We start from the raw sequence: 25,484 nt of genomic DNA on the forward strand, positions 1-25,484 counted from the left end.
ATACCTCCACAGGTATGTCATCAGGACCCGCTGCCTTTCCACTCTTCATCCTCTTCAACGTCCTCCTCACTTCACTCTTACTAATCTTGGCTACTTCCTGCTCCACACCAGTCACCTCTTCTACTCTTTGTTCCCTTTCATTTTCCTCATTGATTAACTCTTAAAAAGTTCTCCTTCCATCTTCCCATCACAATCCTGGCACCTGTCAATTTATTTCCATCCTTATCGTTAATCACCCTAACCTGCTGCACATCCTTCCCATCTCTGTCTCTTAGTCTGGCCAACCTGAACAAATCCACCTCTCCCTCTTTAGTGTCCAACCTAGCATACAAGTCCTCATATGCTCTTTGCCACCTCTACCTTCACCTTACGCTGCATCTCCCTGTACTCTTGTCGACTCTCTTCAGTCCTCGCAGTGTCCCACTTCTTCTTAGCTAACCTTTTTCTCTGTATACACTCCTAAAGTTCCTCGTTCTGCCCCCAAATCACCTTGTCCACTTTCCTGTTTCCAGATGACACACCGAGTACCCTCGGTGTTCCCTATGAAAGTCCCCCAGTGACTTTCATTTTCAGCTGTACAAGAAATCAAGTTGTTCTGCAGTTTTAGTGTTGGTCCCAGATCTTCTCCAGTGTGGCCAAAATCAAACGTGGGGCTCGAACCCACGACCCTGAGATTAAGAGTCTCATGCTCTACCGACTGAGCTAGCCGGGCCCCTAAAAGGACACCTGAAAAGACCCTTTGACCCTCCATAAAGCAACATTTTTCCAGGCGTGTTTAAGCAACGTCCCACTCTGTTTCAGCAATCACTTTTAGATCAGCTGCAACTATTTAGCCGTTTGTTTTCTGCATCTTCCTCCAGACAGTAAGTCTTAGGCTTGGATTAAATTGCTTCGAACTAATCGTTTGCATGCACATCATGGCCACCTCACTTGACGTGAGTTGATGTGGAGGGTCAGTTGTGCGCGTGGTCAGAAATTACTGCCAGGAGTGCCCGAGGTGCACTCTCGTAAGAATGTTGCGGCAGCATTATCTCAGCAGCACAATGGTATATGGTAGAGAAGGATTATGCAATAGTGTTGCCATGTCTTTTGCTTTGTGCAACAAAAGAAATCACGAGTTGTTAAAGTTTTCAAAGTTGTTCAATACAAATATGTCTAAATCATTAGCAACATGCAGATCAAAGTAATGTCAGGAGAGGGATTTGAACCCACACCTCCACTGGAGACCAGAGGTCCCTTTGGGGAAGGAGTTCTTCCTTGAGTCTGGCGACTTAGACCGCTCTGCCATCCTGACAGCCGTTGGTGGGCGCCGACTCTTTAGGACAGTGGAACTAAGTCATTAGGTTGTTATTCTCTAATTCAATCAACACACTCAAGGTGTTCTTGAGGAAAGTCTCAATTTGTTGCAATACTCACCTTTGTCTCAGCTGGAAAGGGCCGTCAGTCGGGACTTTGCGCAACTTATGACAGTGTAATGAAGTGAGTGAAGCTCTCGTTTGTGAGTTTAGTGGGTTTCAGTTGGAGTGTTGGTTAGATGATCGATACTGTTTGGCAAAACGTTTGTACGGGTAGCCAAGTCTGGCTGCAGTTGCAGCTGGATTTTCTGAATTGCTACTTTTTCAAAAACCTCAGCATCCATCGTAGGGCTTGCAGCCTTTTGTTACGCTTATGCACAGTTTGAGAAAGCTGATTGGAAACATGGTTACGTGTATAAACGACAACAAAATTGCGGTACTCCGAGTGGTATCTAGTCGGGTAAAGTCGGTTTCCATATCCCAATTTGTGAAATCAGCTGCCCTGACAAAGCCGACTGTAATTTGGCTACTTTACTGTGTGTAATTGCAGGAAGTGACTTTCATTTTCAGCTGTACAAGAAATAAAGGTTTTGTGGAGTTTTAGTGTTGGTCCGAGATCTTATCCAGTGTGGCCGTATTAAAAGCACCACGCCCAATGTGGGGCTCGAACCCACGACCCTGAGATTAAAAGTCTCATGCTCTACCGCCTAAGCTAGCCGGGCCTCAAAGAGGACCCTGAAAAGACCCTTTGACCTTCAATGAAGCAACATATTTCCAGGCGTCTTTGAGCAAAGTCCCACTTTGTTTCAGCAATCGCTCTTACATCAGCTGCAACTATTTAGCCGTTTGTTTTCTGCAACTTCCTCCAGACAGTAAGTCTTAGGCTTGGAGTATATTGCTTTGAACTAACCTCAACATCTTAAGGTCTGCTACCTCCAGCTCTGCCTCCTGTGTTTTCTTCAGTGCCGCTGTCTCTAAGCCGAACAACATCGCTGGTCTCACAACCGTCTTGAGACGGTGGCTTCCTTTCATTCTCGCTGACACTCTTTTATCACACAACACACCTGACACTTTTGTCCACCCGTTCCAACCTGATTGCAGTGGCCTCTTCACCTCTTTTCCACACTCTCCGTTGCTCTGAACCGTTGACCCTAAGTACTTAAAGTCCTGCACCTTCTTCACCTCTGCCCCCTGTAACCTCACCGTTCCACCTGGGTCCCTCTCATTGACACACATCTCAGTTTTCCAGAGCAGACCTCCATCTCTCTAGATTTTCCTCCACCTGCTCCCTGTTCTCACTACAAATCACAATGTCATCCGCAAACATCATAGTCCACGGAGATTCCAGTCTAACCTCATCTGTCAGCCTGTCCGCCACCAGAGCAAGGAAGAAGGGGCTCAGAGCCGATCCTTGATGCAGACCCACCGCCACCTTGAACTCCTCTGTCACACCTACAGCACACCTCACCGCGGTCTTACAGCTTTCATACATGTCCTCCATCACTCTAACATACTTCTCTGCCACTCCAGAATTCCTCATACAATACCACAGCTCCTCTCTCGGCACCCTGTCATACGCTTTCTCTAAGTCTACGAAGACACAATGCACCTCCCCATGACCTTCTCTGTATTTCTCCATCGGCATCCTCAAAGCAAATACTTCATCTGTTGGACTCTTTCTAGGCATGAAACCATATTGCTCACCTCTGCCCTTAGCCTAGCTTCCACTACTATTTCCCACAACTTCATTGTGTGGCTCATCAACTTTTTTCCTCTGTAGTTGCCACAGCTCTGCTCATCTCCCTTGTTCTTAAAAATGGGCACCAGTACACTTCTCCTCCAGTCCTCGGCCCTCCTCTCACTCTCCAAGATCTTGTTAAACAAATTAGTCAAAAACTCTACTGCCACCTCTCCTAGACACTTTCATACCTCCACAGGTATGTCATCAGGACCCGCTGCCTTTCCACTCTTCATCCTCTTCAACGTCCTCCTCACTTCACTCTTACTAATCTTGGCTACTTCCTGCTCCACACCAGTCACCTCTTCTACTCTTTGTTCCCTTTCATTTTCCTCATTGATTAACTCTTAAAAAGTTCTCCTTCCATCTTCCCATCACAATCCTGGCACCTGTCAATTTATTTCCATCCTTATCGTTAATCACCCTAACCTGCTGCACATCCTTCCCATCTCTGTCTCTTAGTCTGGCCAACCTGAACAAATCCACCTCTCCCTCTTTAGTGTCCAACCTAGCATACAAGTCCTCATATGCTCTTTGCCACCTCTACCTTCACCTTACGCTGCATCTCCCTGTACTCTTGTCGACTCTCTTCAGTCCTCGCAGTGTCCCACTTCTTCTTAGCTAACCTTTTTCTCTGTATACACTCCTAAAGTTCCTCGTTCTGCCCCCAAATCACCTTGTCCACTTTCCTGTTTCCAGATGACACACCGAGTACCCTCGGTGTTCCCTATGAAAGTCCCCCAGTGACTTTCATTTTCAGCTGTACAAGAAATCAAGTTGTTCTGCAGTTTTAGTGTTGGTCCCAGATCTTCTCCAGTGTGGCCAAAATCAAACGTGGGGCTCGAACCCACGACCCTGAGATTAAGAGTCTCATGCTCTACCGACTGAGCTAGCCGGGCCCCTAAAAGGACACCTGAAAAGACCCTTTGACCCTCCATAAAGCAACATTTTTCCAGGCGTGTTTAAGCAACGTCCCACTCTGTTTCAGCAATCACTTTTAGATCAGCTGCAACTATTTAGCCGTTTGTTTTCTGCATCTTCCTCCAGACAGTAAGTCTTAGGCTTGGATTAAATTGCTTCGAACTAATCGTTTGCATGCACATCATGGCCACCTCACTTGACGTGAGTTGATGTGGAGGGTCAGTTGTGCGCGTGGTCAGAAATTACTGCCAGGAGTGCCCGAGGTGCACTCTCGTAAGAATGTTGCGGCAGCATTATCTCAGCAGCACAATGGTATATGGTAGAGAAGGATTATGCAATAGTGTTGCCATGTCTTTTGCTTTGTGCAACAAAAGAAATCACGAGTTGTTAAAGTTTTCAAAGTTGTTCAATACAAATATGTCTAAATCATTAGCAACATGCAGATCAAAGTAATGTCAGGAGAGGGATTTGAACCCACACCTCCACTGGAGACCAGAAGTCCCTTTGGGGAAGGAGTTCTTCCTTGAGTCTGGCGACTTAGACCGCTCTGCCATCCTGACAGCCGTTGGTGGGCGCCGACTCTTTAGGACAGTGGAACTAAGTCATTAGGTTGTTATTCTCTAATTCAATCAACACACTCAAGGTGTTCTTGAGGAAAGTCTCAATTTGTTGCAATACTCACCTTTGTCTCAGCTGGAAAGGGCCGTCAGTCGGGACTTTGCGCAACTTATGACAGTGTAATGAAGTGAGTGAAGCTCTCGTTTGTGAGTTTAGTGGGTTTCAGTTGGAGTGTTGGTTAGATGATCGATACTGTTTGGCAAAACGTTTGTACGGGTAGCCAAGTCTGGCTGCAGTTGCAGCTGGATTTTCTGAATTGCTACTTTTTCAAAAACCTCAGCATCCATCGTAGGGCTTGCAGCCTTTTGTTACGCTTATGCACAGTTTGAGAAAGCTGATTGGAAACATGGTTACGTGTATAAACGACAACAAAATTGCGGTACTCCGAGTGGTATCTAGTCGGGTAAAGTCGGTTTCCATATCCCAATTTGTGAAATCAGCTGCCCTGACAAAGCCGACTGTAATTTGGCTACTTTACTGTGTGTAATTGCAGGAAGTGACTTTCATTTTCAGCTGTACAAGAAATAAAGGTTTTGTGGAGTTTTAGTGTTGGTCCGAGATCTTATCCAGTGTGGCCGTATTAAAAGCACCACGCCCAATGTGGGGCTCGAACCCACGACCCTGAGATTAAAAGTCTCATGCTCTACCGCCTAAGCTAGCCGGGCCTCAAAGAGGACCCTGAAAAGACCCTTTGACCTTCAATGAAGCAACATATTTCCAGGCGTCTTTGAGCAAAGTCCCACTTTGTTTCAGCAATCGCTCTTACATCAGCTGCAACTATTTAGCCGTTTGTTTTCTGCAACTTCCTCCAGACAGTAAGTCTTAGGCTTGGAGTATATTGCTTTGAACTAACCTCAACATCTTAAGGTCTGCTACCTCCAGCTCTGCCTCCTGTGTTTTCTTCAGTGCCGCTGTCTCTAAGCCGAACAACATCGCTGGTCTCACAACCGTCTTGAGACGGTGGCTTCCTTTCATTCTCGCTGACACTCTTTTATCACACAACACACCTGACACTTTTGTCCACCCGTTCCAACCTGATTGCAGTGGCCTCTTCACCTCTTTTCCACACTCTCCGTTGCTCTGAACCGTTGACCCTAAGTACTTAAAGTCCTGCACCTTCTTCACCTCTGCCCCCTGTAACCTCACCGTTCCACCTGGGTCCCTCTCATTGACACACATCTCAGTTTTCCAGAGCAGACCTCCATCTCTCTAGATTTTCCTCCACCTGCTCCCTGTTCTCACTACAAATCACAATGTCATCCGCAAACATCATAGTCCACGGAGATTCCAGTCTAACCTCATCTGTCAGCCTGTCCGCCACCAGAGCAAGGAAGAAGGGGCTCAGAGCCGATCCTTGATGCAGACCCACCGCCACCTTGAACTCCTCTGTCACACCTACAGCACACCTCACCGCGGTCTTACAGCTTTCATACATGTCCTCCATCACTCTAACATACTTCTCTGCCACTCCAGAATTCCTCATACAATACCACAGCTCCTCTCTCGGCACCCTGTCATACGCTTTCTCTAAGTCTACGAAGACACAATGCACCTCCCCATGACCTTCTCTGTATTTCTCCATCGGCATCCTCAAAGCAAATACTTCATCTGTTGGACTCTTTCTAGGCATGAAACCATATTGCTCACCTCTGCCCTTAGCCTAGCTTCCACTACTATTTCCCACAACTTCATTGTGTGGCTCATCAACTTTTTTCCTCTGTAGTTGCCACAGCTCTGCTCATCTCCCTTGTTCTTAAAAATGGGCACCAGTACACTTCTCCTCCAGTCCTCGGCCCTCCTCTCACTCTCCAAGATCTTGTTAAACAAACTAGTCAGAAACTCTACTGCCACCTCTCCTAGACACTTTCATACCTCCACAGGTATGTCATCAGGACCCGCTGCCTTTCCACTCTTCATCCTCTTCAACGTCCTCCTCACTTCACTCTTACTAATCTTGGCTACTTCCTGCTCCACACCAGTCACTTCTTCTACTCTTTGTTCCCTTTCATTTTCCTTATTGATTAACTCTTAAAAAGTTCTCCTTCCATCTTCCCATCACAATCCTGGCACCTGTCAATTTATTTCCATCCTTATCGTTAATCACCCTAACCTGCTGCACATCCTTCCCATCTCTGTCTCTTAGTCTGGCCAACCTGAACAAATCCACCTCTCCCTCTTTAGTGTCCAACCTAGCATACAAGTCCTCATATGCTCTTTGCCACCTCTACCTTCACCTTACGCTGCATCTCCCTGTACTCTTGTCGACTCTCTTCAGTCCTCGCAGTGTCCCACTTCTTCTTAGCTAACCTTTTTCTCTGTATACACTCCTAAAGTTCCTCGTTCTGCCCCCAAATCACCTTGTCCACTTTCCTGTTTCCAGATGACACACCGAGTACCCTCGGTGTTCCCTATGAAAGTCCCCCAGTGACTTTCATTTTCAGCTGTACAAGAAATCAAGTTGTTCTGCAGTTTTAGTGTTGGTCCCAGATCTTCTCCAGTGTGGCCATAATCAAAAGAGGGGCTCGAACCCACGACCCTGAGATTAAGAGTCTCATGCTCTACCGACTGAGCTAGCAGGGCCGCTAAACGGACACCTGAAAAGACCCTTTGACCCTCAATAAAGCAACATTTTTCCAGGCGTGTTTAAGCAAAGTCCCACTCTGTTTCAGCAATCACTTTTAGATCAGCTGCAACTATTTAGCCGTTTGTTTTCTGCATCTTCCTCCAGACAGTAAGTCTTAGGCTTGGAATAAATTGCTTCGAACTAATCGTTTACATGCACATCATGGCCACCTCACTTGACGTGAGTTGATGTGGAGGGTCAGTTGTGCGCGTGGTCAGAAATTACTGCCAGGAGTGCCCGAGGTGCATTCTCGTAAGAATGTTGCGGCAGCATTACCTCAGCAGCACAATGGTATATGGTAGAGAAGGATTATGCAATAGTGTTGCCATGTCTTTTGCTTTGTGCAACAAAAGACAATCACGAGTTGTTAAAGTTTTCAAAGTAGTTCAATACAAACTTGTCTAAATCATTAGCAACATGAAGAGAAAAGTAATGTCAGGAGTGGGATTTGAACCCACACCACCATTGGAGACCAGAAGTCCCTTTGGGGAAGGAGTTCTTCCTTGAGTCTGGCGCCTTAGACCGCTCGGCCATCCTGACAGCTGTTGGTGGGCGCCGACTCTTTAGGACAGTGGAACTAAGTTTTTTTTTTTTTCTCTTTTTATTATCAAAAATACTCTTTTACATTTTGGTGAAGACAAATACAAAGGTGCTTAAAATCAGAAAATAACATACATATTTTACATTTGTATATTCATTTCCCATTTCAAAACAGAACAAAATTATGAAAAAACATCTCAAATTATACACACATATTAAACACAAAAAGACCCAAACAGGAGTAAACCCCTACCCATTTTATCCCAACCTACCATTCACCAAAATCCACCACCATCCGCCCTTCTCTATCTACACCACATAGATCATTCTTCGCCCCCCACCTTCTTTCAAAACCATCCTTATCCGCTTCATAAAAGATTTTCAAATAGCATTTAACCAAATTCTTACACAGTGCCGTTCTACTTATTATTTTACCCCCAAAAAGTGCATGGTTTCTTGCAATATATAAAACATGACGCGCCACACTCAATACCAAATTCACCATATCCACGTTTATGCCTTTTTCCGTTTTCTCAACCCCAAAACACCACACCCAGCTCCATTTCACTCCTTCCAACCCGATCACTTTACATTTCTCAGTTAGAACTGTCCTCACCCAATCTCTAAAAACCCGTGCTACCCTACAATGCAGCATAAGATGATCAAAGTCTTCATCCTCCCATTCACACACCGCACACGTTCTTGAATGTATATCACAATTAATTCGGTGGAGGACGACAGACACCAACACTCTTCTGTGCATCAACAGAAAATTTGTGTTAGCAATGGCTGGCGTCATCCAGTGCATGTATACATTTTCCCATATATCAGTAATGGAACGGGAGGGAAAAATCTGGCTCCACGCTGTGTTGGCTGCAGGTTGTTTGAATATATTCTTTAATAGGACTGAGTACCAGAATTTAGTAGGTAATTCTATCAGATTCCTGTTCTTTATATCACATGACAAGGTGAAAACAATTCCATCCCCTCCCCCCAGACCATCTTGTGTCCCCTGTAAAACTTCTCTCCATCTCTGTGGCCACCCCTGATGGAATTCTCTCCCTAATTCCCGGATAACTGACCTTGAGATTTTGTATCCTTTTCCTTTCGCTCTAAAAAACACCTCATCCTCATCAAACACCCCGTCTTGGTTTAAAAGATCTCTCACCTGTTGCACCGCTTTCCCCAGCACACCCCGGTTCTTCAGGAGGCCTGCCCGACCCTGCAGGCAGGGATTTCCAAAGATGGGTTGGTTCAACACATCCCACTTATTAGTCACCATGCACTGCAGGTGAGGCAGGACATCAGCCCATGCCTCTGCCGCCTCCTGGAATAGCATGCACGCTCCGGGCACATGCCGCGCCAGCTCGACGCTGCACAGGTTGAAAATCCCACCCGTCCCCCTATTCCTTATGTCTAACCACATATAGTCCTGCCATATACCACATGCTGACTTGTCCAAAAGCTTCTTATATAGCTTAATTCTAAGTGATTTAATTTTTGTTTTTAAATCACACAGCTGTAACCCACCTTTTTTATATGGCCCAACCAGTGTATTATGTGCAATCTTCATCGCTCTTCCTTTCCACAGGAAGTCTTCTATGGCTCTGCTCAGGAGGACCAACAAATCGCCCGGCAGGTGACAGACTTGCATGGCGTAAACCAGCCTCGGTACTATTACAGAATTCACTATTATTACCTTCCCTCTCAAACCCAACCCTCTCATCTTCCACAGTCCGAGTCTAGATCTACACCACGCAATATGCTCCAACCAGGTTCTTCGAATGCTTGCCTCCATTTGAGGTCCCATGTAGACTCCCAGGAGTTTAAACTCCTCCTCTCCCATTTTGAACCCCTGCCCCTCACCACCTAGATCAGTCCCAGGGCCAAGAATTAGTTTAGATTTATTGTTATTGACTCGCGCCCCTGTGGCATGCTCATATGCAGTTAGGTGACCGAGCACCCGTTGCAAGCTGTTCCTATCTTTAACCATTATGTTAATATCATCTGCATATTGTGCAATTCTAAAGTCTGAGCCAGTCGGTGATTGTATTCCATTTATTTTTGTATCGCTTAAGATTAATTTCGCTAGGGGCTCGGCCACTATTGCATAAAGCATAGCCGACAGGGGGCACCCCTGCCTAACCGACCTCTCCAAAGGGAAGGGATCAGTCAGGAAGCCATTACATTTGACAACACTAGTAGCTCGGCCATACAACAGCTCCACCCATGCTCGAAAAGTTGGGCCGAACCCAAAAACCCCCAGACACTCAAAGAGGAACTCGTGACTCACCCTGTCAAACGCCTTCTCTAGGTCCACACTCAAGTAGATGCCACCTGTGGCCATTAGCTGTTGAAATGAGAATCTGGTTGACAGGATACAATCAGCAATATCCCTCCCCGGAATGCTATAAGTCTGGGTAGGCCCAACTATCGACCCAATCACTCTTTTGAGTCTGGACGCCAGCACCTTAGCCAGGATCTTGTAGTCAGTATTGAGCAAACTAATGGGCCTATAATTCCCCAAGTCGGTCCTGGCTCCCTTATTCTTGTAAACCAGAGTGATCACGCCTCTCACGAAAGACTCCGCACATCTGTTCTCCGTTTGCATGGCAGAGAACAACCTACAGAGGACCGGAGATAGCAAATCCTTATAGGACTGATAGAACTCTGCCGAGAGGCCGTCCAGACCCGGGCTTCTAGCTCTATGCATTTCAGCAATGGCTGCACTGATTTCCTCCGGGTGGAGGTCGCCATCACACATAGCCGCGTCCTCAGGACCGAGAGAGCAGCCGACATTACCAAGTATTTTATCTCTTTGTGCTTTTCCTATATTTTGTTTACTGAAAAGATTAGAGTAAAAATCCTGTATAGTTTGTAATATATCTACTAAATCGGTGTGTGTATTGCCTTCAGAATCCTGTATTTCTGTTATGTATGTTTTGGTCTGCCTTCTCTTTTCTAAGCCCAAAAAGTATGCTGTACAGCGCTCTCCCTCCACTACATGTTGTATTTTGCTGCGGATCACTGCCCCTTTACATTTTTCCTCATCTAGGCGTGCTAGTTGCTCTCTCAGTCCAAGATAGCCATCCAGGGGATGGCCATGCCCAGCTTCAACAAGCTCAATTTCCCTTTTCAGACGGTGTCTCAACTCAGCCTCCTTAGCTCTTTCCCTTAGCCTTTTCTCTCTGCTCAGTGCAATGCAGCGCCTCCTAATTTTAAACTTGGCGTGCTCCCACCACTCAATGATATCTACTACAAATTCACTTTCTTCACACAGAGCAGAGAGAAAAGACTTCATTTTATCTTTAAAAAATGAATCCTCCAGGAGGGCTGAGTTAAAACACCACACCCCTCCATTCCTCTGCATGCTACCCTCCCCAAGAGTCACATTCAGCGAGGCATGATCACTCCATGTGCAGAAATTATATTCACACTTTTTTAACATAGGAATCAAGCCCGACGCCAGCAAACACAGGTCTATCCTAGACTGCTTTAGTTTGCCCAATACTACTTGCCTGCGCGAATACGCACGGGTGCCAGGGTTCAGAACTCTCCAAGCATCAATCAAATCACCCTCAGTCATCCACTGAAAAACAGCCGATCTACTAGTGTCTGTTTTGAAAACGTTGTTTGCACTCACATCCAGCCCAGTTAGAGCAACATTCCAGTCCCCCACCACTACCGAGCGATCGTCCGTCCACCTTTTACAGCGGCCAAAAAAAACCCTCCTTTCACCCTCACTGTTTGGGCCATATAGATTTAGAATTCTGTAGTTTCTATTGTGATATACAGTATCTAGAACCAACAGTCTCCCTTGGTTATCCTTAAAAACCTCTGTCACATTCTCAAAAACACCTGGCTTTACAAATACTGCTACACCTGCGGTTTTGTCAGCAGAGAGGGAATAAAACAAATCCCCTCTCCAAAAAGTATTTATTTTGTCTATTTTTTCCATAGTCCATCTACATTCCTGGACGCACAGGATGTCACAGTCCATGTCTTCACACAGTCTTTTAATTTTCCATACCTTTCCTAGGCCGTTTAGGTTTTGGGACTGGAGATGCATGAAAAGGATCACACAAAAGGGGGTCATCTATCTCTGGCCTGTTTCTTCCCTTTCCCTTTGCCCTCTGCCACACTTTCCCCGGACTTCTTTTGTCCTCTTTTCCTCATGTGCCTTACTTGCTGAAAGTCCATCTCTGCCTCTGATTCATCACCGTCAGCCTGAGGAGTCGATACAGCAATTTCTAGAGCAATACCTCTGGGGTCAGGTAATGGCTCACCTTGAATTGGAAGTCTAGACAGAGGAGCCTGAAGCATACCCCTCTCGCCCTCTTCAGGGTGACTGGCTACTTCTCCACTCCACTCCGCCAACACTAGATCCAGACTTGACCCAATCTCATTCACATTGTTTCCCTTTTTATTCTCTGAAAGGACCAGTTCACTGGCCTGAGTCTCCATTAACTCTCCTCCCCCCTCCTCATATTCACTTGCTCCTTCACTGTCAAGATCCAGTCCTACCTCCTCTGGAGGCCTTATTCCAGCATCCTCATTGGGGATCAGTCCCCTGTGCCCCTCTCCAGACTCTATTGCATTGTTTTGACACACACATTCCTCCTGTGGACTATGGCATGAGTCACATCTATGCTCCTGGGCATCACACTCCCTCGCATAATGACCCTGTCTGTTACACTTAAAACAAGTGAAATCTGGGCAATCTCTGACGATATGCCCAGGCTGTAGACACATCCTGCATACCTTAACTTGATTATTATGCATTACCCTGAAATACTCTGGGCCAGTTGCTGTCATAAACTTTGCGGAGTAAGGCAGGGATTGCACAGTCTCATTGAACTTAACTTTTAGATATCTGGTGCCATCAGCCACATCAGTTCCTGGCCACAGTCTCCTTTTTACTGAGAACAGCAAGCCAGCTTAAAGGTCCAGCTGGTTTTATTAATTCTACACTATAACAGGTCCCATCGTGATTTGAACTCAGATTGCTGGATTCATAGTCCAGAGTGCTTACCTATACACCAGGGAATCTCCAGATGCTGCCAAATGAAGAATGTGTGCACTGGAAATGTGAACAGTGTTACACAGACAACAGTTTTAACAGTCTGTGGTTTTACTGAGCAGTCCTGAACACTCTGATGCTTGACAGGGGTTTCAAGGCTTATTGCATTTCACAGGGAGATATTTCAACTACTAGACCTTATGACTCTGTTTGGGGTGAAACACAAAAATAGGGAAGCACTTGAAAACGAGGGGTAGGGTTATAAATTAGGAATTTGGGATTGTGTCTGGGATCGCACTTCATGCCCAAAATGTGTTTTTAGCATTATCTGAATGAGATCCGCAAGGATATTTACTTAAGAGTGTGTCTATCGGAAACCATTGTGCAACCTTTGCCTCATCTCTCTCCCTGTATTAGTTCTTTAAACACTTGCCATGAGTGTTGATTGCACAAAGTACTCTATGTCTCTGGAACAAGATGAGCTCGTTGACAATGCCACTGTGTGTCTCCCAGTTGGTGGAGTAACTGAGTCACTCATTGGGGCAAAAAAACCTACAACTAGCCAGCGGTAGGTTCCACCGAGATTTGAACTCGGATCACTGGATTCAAAGTCCAGAGTGCTCACCATTACACCATGGAACCATTTCACACTGTTAGGCTACTTTTGTTGAACAGTTTCTTCCAGACAATTTGATTCATTTCATTATTGTGTGCATATTGACAACTTGGAGATTGGGTGATCATGTAGCAAACTATAAAATTGTCAATACAAGGAAGTTTGGGTACATCTAAGCACTGTGTCACTCTCATCTCTGTGTGTGATGTTCATTGCATCTATCCAGATGAACTGTAACTTGTATAACATCAAAGTCTATGAATTCATCCAGGTAAGCAGCATTGGAGAATAGGTGGTTCCCCACCTTTGACTAATGTGGGAGAATGTGTTTTCCAAGTGTCAGCTGTTGTCCCTAAAATCCAACATTTGTCAGAAGTGGGGTTCGAACCCACGCCTCCAGGAGAGACTTCGACCTGAACGCAGCGCCTTAGACAGCTCGGCCATCCTGACAACAGAAGGGGGGGGTTGTTTGGTACTCCAAAGAAATCCGAAAAGACAGCGTTTAGATTATGCGTAATTATTGTGAATCAAATGTGCAAACTCGTCATCAGCCTATCTCTTTATCAGTTCATGCTACCCTGGCCATCAGTGATTGATGCGTGAAGTATGGGATGTCTCAGGCAAAAAAGAGCTTGTTGATTAAGCCACTACACATCTGTCAGCTGGTATTGGTGTTCTTCTGCCCTTTGCTGGGAAGACATCAATTCATGGAGATTTAACATATGCATTCATTTTTTCAGCAAACTCCAGAAAAAGAGTTCTTAGAGTAACCAGTATCCAATTATTGCATTACATTAATTGAACCACGTCATTTGGTACACACACAACAGAAAGAACTGTTGCCAAAGTTGCCTGCATTTATTGCACATTAAATCCTGAGACCAGCAACACAGCTCAAAGGACAGGCTGGTTTTATTCGTTCTACACTATAACAGGTCCCACCGTGATTTGAACTCAGATCGCTGGATTCACAGTCCAGAGTGCTTACCTATACACCAGGGAATCTCCAGATGCTGCCAAATGAAGAATGTGTGCACTGGAAATGTCAACAGTGTTACACAGACAACAGTTTTAACAGTCTGTCGTTTTACTGAGCAGTCCTGAAAACTCTGATGCTTGACAGGGGTTTCAAGGCTTATTGCATTTCACAGGGAGATATTTCAACTACTAGACCTTATGACTCTGTTTGGGGTGAAACACAAAAATAAGGAAGCACTTGAAAACGAGGGGTAAGGTTATAAATTAGGAATTTGGGATTGTGTCTGGGATCGCACTTCATGCCCAAAATGTGTTTTTAGCATTATCTGAATGAGATCCGCAAGGATATTTACTTAAAAGTGTGTCTATCGGAAACCATTGTGCAACCTTTGCCTCATCTCTCTCCCTGTATTAGTTCTTTAAACACTTGCCATGAGTGTTGATTGCACAAAGTACTCTATGTCTCTGGAACAAGATGAGCTCGTTGACAATGCCACTGTGTGTCTCCCAGTTGGTGGAGTAACTGAGTCACTCATTGGGGCAAAAAAACCTACAACTAGCCAGCGGTAGGTTCCACCGAGATTTGAACTCGGATCACTGGATTCAAAGTCCAGAGTGCTCACCATTACACCATGGAACCATTTCACATTGTTAGGCTACTTTTGTTGAACAGTTTCTTCCAGACGATTTGATTCATTTCATTATTGTGTGCATATTGACAACTTGGAGATTGGGTGATCATGTAGCAAACTATAAAATTGTCAATACAAGGAAGTTTGGGTACATATAAGCACTGTGTCACTCTTACCTCTGTGTGTGATGTTCATTGCATCTATCCAGATGAACTGTAACTTGTATAACATCAAAGTCTATGAATTCATCCAGGTAAGCAGCATTGGAGAATAGGTGGTTCCCCACCTTTGACTAATGTGGGAGAATGTGTTTTTCAAGTGTCAGCTGTTGTCCCTAAAATCAAACATTTGTCAGAAGTGGGATTCGAACCCACGCCTCCAGGAGAGACTGCGACCTGAACTCAGCGCCTTAGACCGCCCGGCCATCCTGACAACAGAAGGGGGGGTTGTTTGGTACTCCAAAGAATTGTGAATCAAATGTGCAAACTCGTCATCAGCCTTTCTCTTTATCAGTTCATTGCTACCCTGGCCATCAGTGATTGATGCGTGAAGTATGGGATGTCTCAGGCAAAAAAGAGCTTGTTGATTAAGCCACTACACATCTGTCAGCTGGTATTGGTGTTCTTCTGCCCTTTGCTGGGAAGACATCAATTCATGGAGCTTTAACATATGCATTCATTTTTTCAGCAAACTCCAGAAAAAGAGTTCTTAGAGTAACCAGTATCCAATTATTGCATTACATTAATTGAACCCCGTCATTTGATAGAGTACTAGAGTCATTGAATGGAGCACAACAGAAAGAACTGTTGCCAAAGTTGCCTGCATTTATTGCACATTAAATCCTGAGACCAGCAACACAGCTCAAAGGACAAGCTGGTTTTATTCGTTCTACACTATAACAGGTCCCACCGTGATTTCAATTCAATTCAATTCAATTCAATTCAACTTTATTTATATAGCGCCAATTCACAACAAAGTCATCTCAGGGCACTTTACAGAATAAAGTCAAGATTATAAAGATATATAAAGAGAACCCAACAATTCCCCCTGGAGCAAGCCATAGGCAACAGTGGAGAGGAAAAACTCCCATTAACGGAAGAAACCTCCAGCAGAACCAGGCTCAGGGTGGACGGCCATCTGCCTCGACCGGTTGGGGTGAGTGGAAAGCATTAACAAAACATCGGGCAGATTGGTAGGACCAGTAGCTTCACGCTGGAAGACACACAGCTTCAAAGCCGGGGGACACCTGCAGAAAGGGACAGAGAGAAGGGGACAGAGGAGGACAAAGACAACTACGGGAGAGAACACACAGAGTTAATGACATACAGTGGTGACAATTGCGGGATGAGAGGAGAGGAAAGAGGTCAAGAGGAGGAAAGGAGCTCAGTGCATTGGGGGGTGGGACCCCCAGCAGTCTAAGCCTATGGAAATTTATGGAGTGTTTTCTAATAATGTTGCCTAAAGGAGACATATATAAAGTAAAAAGTATTGGTCCTAACACAGAGCCTTGTGGAACTCCATAGCTAACCTTTATGTGCATGGAGGATTCATCATTAACATGAACAAATTGAAATCTATCAGATAGATAAGATTTAAACCAACCTAGTGCAGTTCCTGTAATTCCAATTTCATGTTCCAGTCTCTGTAATAAAATGTTATGATCAATGGTATCAAATGCAGCACTAAGATCTAACAGAACAAGTATAGAGATGAGTCCAGTATCTGAGGCCATGAGAAGATCGTTGGTGACTTTTACCAGTGCTGTTTCTGTACTATGATGAACTCTAAATCCTGACTGAAAGTCTTCATACAAATTATTCCTATGAAGGTGATCACATAATTGTTTTGCGACTACTTTTTCAATTATTTTAGAAATAAAGGGGAGATTAGATATTGGTCTGTAATTGGCTAAAACACCTGGGTCAAGACAGGGTTTTTTAAGTAATGGTTTAATTACAGCTACCTTATAGGCCTGTGGTACATAGCCTGTTTCTAAAGATAGATTTATGATATCTAATATGAATGCATCTATTAAGGGTAAAACTTCCTTGAGCAGCTTAGTTGGAATAGGGTCTAGCAGACAGGTTGTTGGTTTAGATGAGGTAATAATTGAAGTTAGCTCAGAGAGATCTATGGGTAAAAAGCAGTCTAACAGGGATTGGGGCCTTATCGATGACTCTAGCACTGCTGTACATGAAGATCTATCTGTAATTTTTGGGGGGAGGATCTGGTGAATTCGTTCTCTAATAGCTACAATTTTATTCATAAAGAAGGTCATGAAGTCATTGCTGCTCAAAGTTAAGGGAAAACTATGCTCAACAGAACTATGGCTCTTAGTCAGCCTGGCTACAGTGCTGAACAGAAACCGGGGGTTGTTCTTGTTTTCTTCTATTAATGATGAATAATATGCTGTTCTGGCATCACTGAGAGCTTTTTTGTACATTTTTAAACTATTTTTCCAGGCTAAATGAGATTCTTCTAACTTTCTGGAATGCCACTTCCTTTCTAACTTTCATGTTTCCTGTTTTAAGTTGCGTGTTTGTGAACTATACCATGGAGATCGCCTCTGCTGGTTTGCTGCCTTCTTTTTTAGAGGGGCAACACTATCGAGTATCGTACGTAGTGAGGCTGCAGAATTGTCAACAAGATAATCTACTTGTGCAGGAGTAACATTAAGGAGACTACTTTCCATTGTATTAACATATGGTGAAGCAAATGATGAAGAAATAATTTCTTTAAATTTGTTGACAGCTTTTTCACTTAAGCATCTGCTATAGTGGAATTTTTCTATAACTGCTATATAGTCTGTTATTGTAAATTCAAATGTCATTAAAAAATGGTCAGACAGAAGAGAGTTGTGAGGAAATATGGTTAAATTATCCGCTTCAATTCCATACGTAAGGACAAGGTCTAACGTGTAACTAAAACAGTGAGTGGGTTTATTTACATTTTGGGAAAAACCAATTGAATCTAATAATGAATTAAATGCAGTGCTCAGGCAGTTACTGTCAGCATCTACATGAATGTTAAAGTCACCCACTATAATGACTTTATCTGTACTAAGCACTAAATCAGATAGAAAATCAGAAAATTCAATCAAAAACTCTGAATAAGGGACTGGAGGACGGTACACGATAACAAATAATAGTGGTTTTTGAGTTTACCAGTTTGGGTGTGAAAGGCTAAGAGTAAGGCTTTCAAATGAGTTATAACTATGTTTAGGTCTAGGGTTTATTGATAAGCTAGAATGGAAGATTGCTGCAACTCCTCCACCTCTGCCTGTGCTTCTAGGAACATAATAATTAATATGACTTGGGGGTGTTGACTCATTTAAACTGACATATTCTTCCTGCTGCAACCAAGTTTCAGTGAGACAAAATAAATCGAATCGATGATCACTTATTAAGTCATTTACTAACAGAGATTTAGAAGAGAGAGATCTGATATTTAATAATCCACATTTAATAGTTTTGGGGTTTTGTTCTGTAAGAGGAGTAGTCTTAACTTTTATTAGGTTATTATGATTAACTCCTCTTGTTGATTTGAATTCAGATCCCTGGATTCCCAGTCCAGAGTGCTTACCTATACACCAGGGAATCTCCAGATGCTGCCAAATGAAGAATGTGTGCACTGGAAATGTGAACAGTGTTACACAGACAACAGTTTTAACAGTCTGTGGTTTTACTGAGCAGTCCTGAACACTCAGATGCTTGACTGGGGTTTCAAGGCTTATTGCATTTCACAGGGAGATATTTCAACTACTAGACCTTATGACTCTGTTTGGTGTGAAACACAAAAATAGGGAAGCACTTGAAAACGAGGGGTAGGGTTATAAATTAGGAATTTGGGATTGTGTCTGGGATCGCACTTCATGCCCAAAATGTGTTTTTAGCATTATCTGAATGAGATCCGCAAGGATATTTACTTAAGAGTGTGTCTATCGTAAACCATTGTGCAACCTTTGCCTCATCTCTCTCCCTGTAATAGTTCTTTAAACACTTGCCATGAGTGTTGATTGCACAAAGTACTCTATGTCTCTGGAACAAGATGAGCTCGTTGACAATGCCACTGTGTGTCTCCCAGTTGGTGGAGTAACTGAGTCACTCATTGGGGCAAAAAAACCTACAACTAGCCAGCAGTAGGTTCCACCGAGATTTGAACTCGGATCACTGGACTCAAAGTCCAGAGTGCTCACCATTACACCATGGAACCATTTTACATTGTTAGGCTACTTTTGTTGAGCAGTTTCTTCCAGACGATTTGATTAATTTCAGTATTGTGTGCATATTGACAACTTGGAGATTGGGTGATCATGTAGCAAACTATAAAATTGTCAATACAAGGAAGTTTGGGTACATCTAAGCACTGTGTCACTCTTATCTCTGTGTGTGATGTTCATTGCATCTATCCAGAAGAACTGTAACTTGTATAACATCAAAGTCTATGAATTCATCCAGGTAAGCAACATTGGACAATAGGTGGTTCCCCACCTTTGACTACTGTGGGAGAATGTGTTTTCCAAGTGTCAGCTGTTGTCCATAAAATCCAACATTTGTCAGAAGTGGGATTCAAACCCACACCTCCAGGAGAGACTGTGACCTGAACGCAGCGCCTTAGACCGCTCGGCCATCCTGACAACAGAACAGGCTTGGTTTGGTACTCCAAAAAAAAATGCGCAAAGACAGCATTTAGATTAGGCGTAATTATTGTAAATCAAATGTGCAAACTCGTCATCAGCCTATCTCTTTATCGGTTTATTGCTACCCTGGCCATCAGTGATGGATGCGTGAAGTATGGTATGTCTCAGGCAAAAAAGAGCTTGTTGATTAAGACACTACACACCTGTCAGCTGGTATTGGTGTTCTTCTGCCCTTTACTGGCAAGACATCAATTCATAGAGCTTTAACATATACATTCAGTTTTTCAGCAAACTCCAGAAAAGGTAACCAGTATCCAAATATTGCATTATATTAATTGAACCACGTCATTTGGTAGAGTACTAAAGTCATTGAATGGAGCATAAGAGAAAGAACTGTTGCCAAAGTTGCCTGCATTTATTGCACATTAAAACCTGAGAACAGCAAGCCAGCTTAAAGGTCCAGCTGGTTTTATTTATTCTACAGTATAACAGGTCCCATCGTGATTTGAACTCAGATTGCTGGATTCATAGTCCAAAGTGCTTACCTATACACCAGGGAATCTCCAGATGCTGCCAAATGAAGCAAGTGTGCACTGGAAAAGTGAACAGTGTTACACAGACACTATTTTTAATATATTTCAAATACTAACCCTTATGACAAAAATAAGGAAGCACTTGAAAACTAGGGTAGGGTTATAAAAGAGGAATTGGGGATTGTGTGTGGGATCGCACTTCATGCCCAAAATGTGTTTTTATCATTATGTGACAGAGATCAGCAAGGATTATTATTTTAAACCATCGTGCAGGCTTGGCGTCATTTCTGTGCCGGTATCAGTTTTTTTGGATTTGTCATGAGTGTTTAGTGCACATAGTATTCTGTTTCTGGAACAAGATGAGCTCCATGACAATGCCACTGTGAGTCTCCCAGTTGGTGGAGTAACCGAGTCATTCATTGGATCAATGAAAGCTACAACCTGCCCACAGTAGGTCCCACCGAGATTTGAACTCGGATCGCTGGATTCAGAGTCCAGAGTGCTCACTATTACACCATGGAACCTTTCCACATTGCTAGCTTAATGTTGTTGAACAAGTTCTTCCACACAATTTGATTCATTTCATTATTGTCTCCAACTTGACAACTTGGAGATTTGGCTGATCATGTAGCAAACTAAAAAAATGTCAATACGAGGCGGTTTGGGTACATCTAAGCACTGTGTCACTTTTATCTCAGTGTGTGATGTTCATTGCATCTATCCAGATGCAATGTAACTTGTATAACATCAAAATCTATGGATTTGGCCAATAGAGTCAGTCTCAAATGGACTCTCATTAGTGATTATAGGGCATAGATGAAAGACTACCTTTGATACGTAACTAGTGGAGTGCCAAAGCCATGCTCCTTGAGCTACACAGCCCTGCTTGTTTGTCAGCTATCCGTGCTTTACCCATTGCTCCTGCACTTTCTGTCTGATTGAACACACCTTATCCAGGTAAGCAGTCTTGGAGAATAGGTGGTTCCCTACCTCTGACGAATGTGGAAGAATGGATCCAATGTGTTTTCCAAGTGTCAGCTGTTGTCCTTAAAAAACAACATTTGTCAGAAGTGGGATTCCAACCCACGCCTCCAGGAGAGACTGCGACCTTAACGCAGCGCCTTAGACCGCTCGGCCATCCTGACAACAGAACAGGCTTGGTTTGGTACTCCAAAAAAAATGCGCAAAGACAGCATTTAGATTAGGCATAATTATTGTAAATCAAATGTGCAAACTCGTCATCAGCCTATCTCTTTATCAGTTTATTGAAGTTGCAACTGGATTCTGGACTTCCTGACTGGGAGACCCCAGTCAGTCCGGATCGGGAACAACATCTCCAGCACCACCACACTGAGCACTGGAGCCCCTCAGGGCTTTGTGCTCAGCCCTCTGCTGTTCACTCTGCTGACGCACGACTGTGTAGCAATGCACAGCTCAAACCACATAGTCAAGTTTGCTGATGACACGACCGTGGTGGGTCTAATCAGCAAGAACGACGAGTCAGCCTACAGAGAGGAGGTGCAACGTGCAACGATTAACAGCCTGGTGTGGAGGAAACAACCTGTCTCTGAACGTTGACAAAACTAAAGAGATGGTTGTGGACTTCAGGAGAGCACAGGGTGACCATTCTCCATTGATCATCGATGGATCCTCAGTGGAGATAGTCAAGAGCACCAAATTCCTTGGTGTTCATCTGGCGGACAACCTCACCTGGTCAGTCAACACCAGCTCCATCACCAAGAAGGCCCAGCAGCGTCTCTACTTCCTGAGAAGGCTGAGGAAAGCCCATCTCCCTCCCCCCATCCTGACCATGTTCTACAGAGGGACCATTGAGAGCATCCTGAGCAGCTGCATCACTGCCTGGTTTGGGAACTGCACCGTCGCGGATCGCAAGACCCTACAGAGGATAGTGAGGACAGCTGAGAAGATCATCGGAGTCTCTCTGCCCTCTATCATGCACATTTACACCACACGCTGCATCCGCAAAGCCAACAGCATTGTGGACGACCCCACACACCCATCACACACACTCTTCACACTCCTGCCATCAGGAAAGAGGTTCCGAAGCATTCGGGCCACCACATCCAGACTATGCAACAGTTTTTTCCCACAAGCCATCAGGCTCCTCAACACACAGAACTGAAATAGAACTTAAACACACTGCAAACCGAACTCAGCACATTCTCATCACTCACTACTCATCTCATTCCACCACCACTTATTTATTATTTATTTACTTTTATCATTCTACATTTACTGCACTACACTGTTTACCTGCTGTTTTTTTTTTGCACATTCCAATGCAATTGCACTTTTTTTACATGCTGGACATTTAAATGCACTATACCGTTTACATGCTGCTCTTTTTTTTAACACCCCTAGCACACTTAACTGAACTGTACTGTACTGTAAAATAGTATACAGTAGGTTTACTGGTCGGCACTGTCTTGGGTCTTGTGTCTTGTGTCCTGTCCTGTGTTACTTGTGTTGTCTGTCTACACTGTCCGTCTGTACTGTTTTTTCGTCTGCACTGTTTGCACTTGGTTGCACTCGATGCACTTTATTATAGCTTGTGTTGTTTGTAGCACCTTGGTTCTTGGAGAAACGTTATCTCGTTTCTACTGTGTACTGTGTACCACTGTGTATAGTAGAAATGACAATAAAAGCCACTTGACTTGACTTGACTTGACTTGCTACCCTGGCCATCAGTGATGGATGCGTGAAGTATGGTATGTCTCAGGCAAAAAAGAGCTTGTTGATTAAGACACTACACACCTGTCAGCTGGTATTGGTGTTCTTCTGCCCTTTACTGGCAAGACATCAATTCATAGAGCTTTAACATATACATTCAGTTTTTCAGCAAACTCCAGAAAAGGTAACCAGTATCCAAATATTGCATTATATTAATTGAACCACTTCATTTGGTAGAGTACTAAAGTCATTGAATGGAGCATAAGAGAAAGAACTGTTGCCAAAGTTGCCTGCATTTATTGCACATTAAAACCTGAGAACAGCAAGCCAGCTTAAAGGTCCAGCTGGTTTTATTTATTCTACAGTATAACAGGTCCCATCGTGATTTGAACTCAGATTGCTGGATTCATAGTCCAGAGTGCTTACCTATACACCAGGGAATCTCCAGATGCTGCCAAATGAAGCAAGTGTGCACTGGAAAAGTGAACAGTGTTACACAGACACTATTTTTAATATATTTCAAATACTAACCCTTATGACAAAAATAAGGAAGCACTTGAAAACTAGGGTAGGGTTATAAAAGAGGAATTGGGGATTGTGTCTGGGATCGCACTTCATGCCCAAACTTGAATGGAATGCCCAAAATGTGTTTTTAGCATTATGTGACAGAGATCAGCAAGGATACTTAGCTAAGAGTGTGTTTATTTTGAACCATCGTGCAGGCTTGGCCTCATTTCTGTGCCGGTTTCAGTTTTTTTAGACTTGTCATGAGTGTTTAGTGCACATAGTATTCTGTTTCTGGAACAAGATGAGCTCCATGACAATGCCACTGTGAGTCTCCCAGTTGGTGGAGTAACCGAGTCAATCATTGCATCGAGAAAAGCTACAACCTGCCAACAGTAGGTCCCACCGAGATTTGAACTCGGATCGCTGGATTCAGAGTCCAGAGTGCTCACCATTACACCATGGAACCTTTCCACATTGCTAGCTTTATGTTGTTGAACAGGTTCTTCCACACAATTTGATTCATTTCATTATTGTCTCCAACTTGACAACTTGGAGATTTGGCTGATCATGTAGCAAACTAAAAAAATGTCAATACGAGGCAGTTTGGGTACATCTAAGCACTGTGTCACTTTTATCTCAGTGTGTGATGTTCATTGCATCTATCCAGATGCACTGTAACTTGTATAACATGAAAATCTATGGATTTGGCCAATACAGTCAGTCAAATAGACTCTCATTAGTGATTATAGGGCATAGATGAAAGACTACCTTTGATACGTAACTAGAGGGGTGCCAAAGCCATGCTCCTTGAGCTCCACAGCCCTGCTTGCTTGTCAGCTATCCGTGCTTTACCCACTGCTCCTGCACTTTCTGTCTGATTGAACACACCTTAGGTGGTTCCCCACCTCTGACGAATGTGGAAGAATGGATCCAATGTGTTTTCCAAGTGTCAGCTGTTGTCCTTAAAAAACAACATTTGTCAGAAGTGGGATTCGAACCCACGCCTCCAGGAGAGACTGCAACCTTAACGCAGCGCCTTAGACCGCTCGGCCATCCTGACAACAGAACAGGCTTGGTTTGGTACTCCAAAAAAAATGCGCAAAGACAGCATTTAGATTAGGCGTAATTATTGTAAATCAAATGTGCAAACTCGTCATCAGCCTATCTCTTTATCGGTTTATTGCTACCCTGGCCATCAGTGATGGATGCGTGAAGTATGGTATGTCTCAGGCAAAAAAGAGCTTGTTGATTAAGACACTACACACCTGTCAGCTGGTATTGGTGTTCTTCTGCCCTTTACTGGCAAGACATCAATTCATAGAGTTTTAACATATACATTCAGTTTTTCAGCAAACTCCAGAAAAAGAGTTCTTAGAGTAACCAGTATCCAATTATTGCATTACATTAATTGAACCACGTCATTTGGTAGAGTCCTAGAGTCATTGAATGGAGCACAAAAGAAAGAACTGTTGCCAAAGTTGCCTGCATTTATTGCACATTAAATCCTGAGACCAGCAACACAGCTCAAAGGACGAGCTGGTTTTACTCGTTCTACACTAACCTCATTGGAGACCTGATTTCCAGGTGTGTTTGCGCAAAGTCCCACTTTGTTTCAGCAATCACTTTTAGATCAACTGCAACTATTTAGCAGTTTGTTTTCTGCATCTTCCTCCAGACAGTAAGTCTTAGGCTTGGAATATATTGCTTTGAACTACCCGTTTGGGTGCACATCATGGCCACCTCATTTGACGTAATTTAAAGTGGAGCGTCAGTTGTGCGTGAAGTGAGTAAAGCTCTTGTAAGAGAGTTTAGTGGGTCTCAGTTGGAGTGTTGGGTAGATGATTAATTTTGTTTGGCAAAACGTTTGTACAAGCAGCCAAGTCTGGCTGCAGTTGCAGCTGGGTTTTCTGAATTGCTTCTCTTTCGAAAACCTCAGCATCCATCGTGGGGCTTGCAGCCTTTTGTTACGTATATACGGACAGTATGAGAAACCTCATTGGAAACCTGATTTCCAGTTGTGTTTGCACAAAGTCCCACTTTGTTTCAGCAATCACTTTTAGATCAGCTGCAACTATTTAGCCGTTTGTTTTCAGCATCTTCCTCGGACAGTAAGTATTACGCTTGGAATATATT

At 43.8% G+C, this 25,484-nt stretch overlaps 12 non-coding genes across 12 annotated transcripts; all 12 read right to left on the reverse strand.

Annotated features, from left to right (window-relative positions):
* Positions 1 to 639: 639 nt before the first annotated feature.
* Positions 640 to 712, reverse strand: trnak-cuu (transfer RNA lysine (anticodon CUU)). The gene has a single exon. It is a non-coding gene; the product is annotated as a tRNA-Lys (tRNA).
* Positions 713 to 1,944: 1,232 nt separating this feature from the next.
* trnak-uuu (transfer RNA lysine (anticodon UUU)) lies at positions 1,945 to 2,017 on the reverse strand. Its single transcript has one exon. It is a non-coding gene; the product is annotated as a tRNA-Lys (tRNA).
* A 1,842-nt stretch (positions 2,018 to 3,859) lies between these two features.
* On the reverse strand, positions 3,860 to 3,932 carry trnak-cuu (transfer RNA lysine (anticodon CUU)). Its single transcript has one exon. It is a non-coding gene; the product is annotated as a tRNA-Lys (tRNA).
* Positions 3,933 to 5,164: 1,232 nt separating this feature from the next.
* On the reverse strand, positions 5,165 to 5,237 carry trnak-uuu (transfer RNA lysine (anticodon UUU)). Its single transcript has one exon. It is a non-coding gene; the product is annotated as a tRNA-Lys (tRNA).
* Positions 5,238 to 7,628: 2,391 nt separating this feature from the next.
* On the reverse strand, positions 7,629 to 7,735 carry trnal-caa (transfer RNA leucine (anticodon CAA)). Its single transcript has 2 exons — positions 7,698 to 7,735; positions 7,629 to 7,673 (listed from the first exon to the last, which is right to left on the reverse strand). It is a non-coding gene; the product is annotated as a tRNA-Leu (tRNA).
* Positions 7,736 to 13,325: 5,590 nt separating this feature from the next.
* Positions 13,326 to 13,397, reverse strand: trnaq-uug (transfer RNA glutamine (anticodon UUG)). The gene has a single exon. It is a non-coding gene; the product is annotated as a tRNA-Gln (tRNA).
* A 1,520-nt stretch (positions 13,398 to 14,917) lies between these two features.
* Positions 14,918 to 14,989, reverse strand: trnaq-uug (transfer RNA glutamine (anticodon UUG)). Its single transcript has one exon. It is a non-coding gene; the product is annotated as a tRNA-Gln (tRNA).
* A 4,132-nt stretch (positions 14,990 to 19,121) lies between these two features.
* trnaq-uug (transfer RNA glutamine (anticodon UUG)) lies at positions 19,122 to 19,193 on the reverse strand. Its single transcript has one exon. It is a non-coding gene; the product is annotated as a tRNA-Gln (tRNA).
* A 1,412-nt stretch (positions 19,194 to 20,605) lies between these two features.
* On the reverse strand, positions 20,606 to 20,677 carry trnaq-cug (transfer RNA glutamine (anticodon CUG)). Its single transcript has one exon. It is a non-coding gene; the product is annotated as a tRNA-Gln (tRNA).
* A 538-nt stretch (positions 20,678 to 21,215) lies between these two features.
* trnal-aag (transfer RNA leucine (anticodon AAG)) lies at positions 21,216 to 21,298 on the reverse strand. The gene has a single exon. It is a non-coding gene; the product is annotated as a tRNA-Leu (tRNA).
* A 2,447-nt stretch (positions 21,299 to 23,745) lies between these two features.
* On the reverse strand, positions 23,746 to 23,817 carry trnaq-cug (transfer RNA glutamine (anticodon CUG)). The gene has a single exon. It is a non-coding gene; the product is annotated as a tRNA-Gln (tRNA).
* Positions 23,818 to 24,328: 511 nt separating this feature from the next.
* trnal-aag (transfer RNA leucine (anticodon AAG)) lies at positions 24,329 to 24,411 on the reverse strand. Its single transcript has one exon. It is a non-coding gene; the product is annotated as a tRNA-Leu (tRNA).
* Between the last annotated feature and the right edge of the window lie 1,073 nt (positions 24,412 to 25,484).

Source organism: Channa argus, unplaced genomic scaffold (genome assembly GCF_033026475.1).
Source record: "Channa argus isolate prfri unplaced genomic scaffold, Channa argus male v1.0 Contig080, whole genome shotgun sequence".
In the NCBI taxonomy this organism is placed as follows: domain Eukaryota; kingdom Metazoa; phylum Chordata; class Actinopteri; order Anabantiformes; family Channidae; genus Channa; species Channa argus.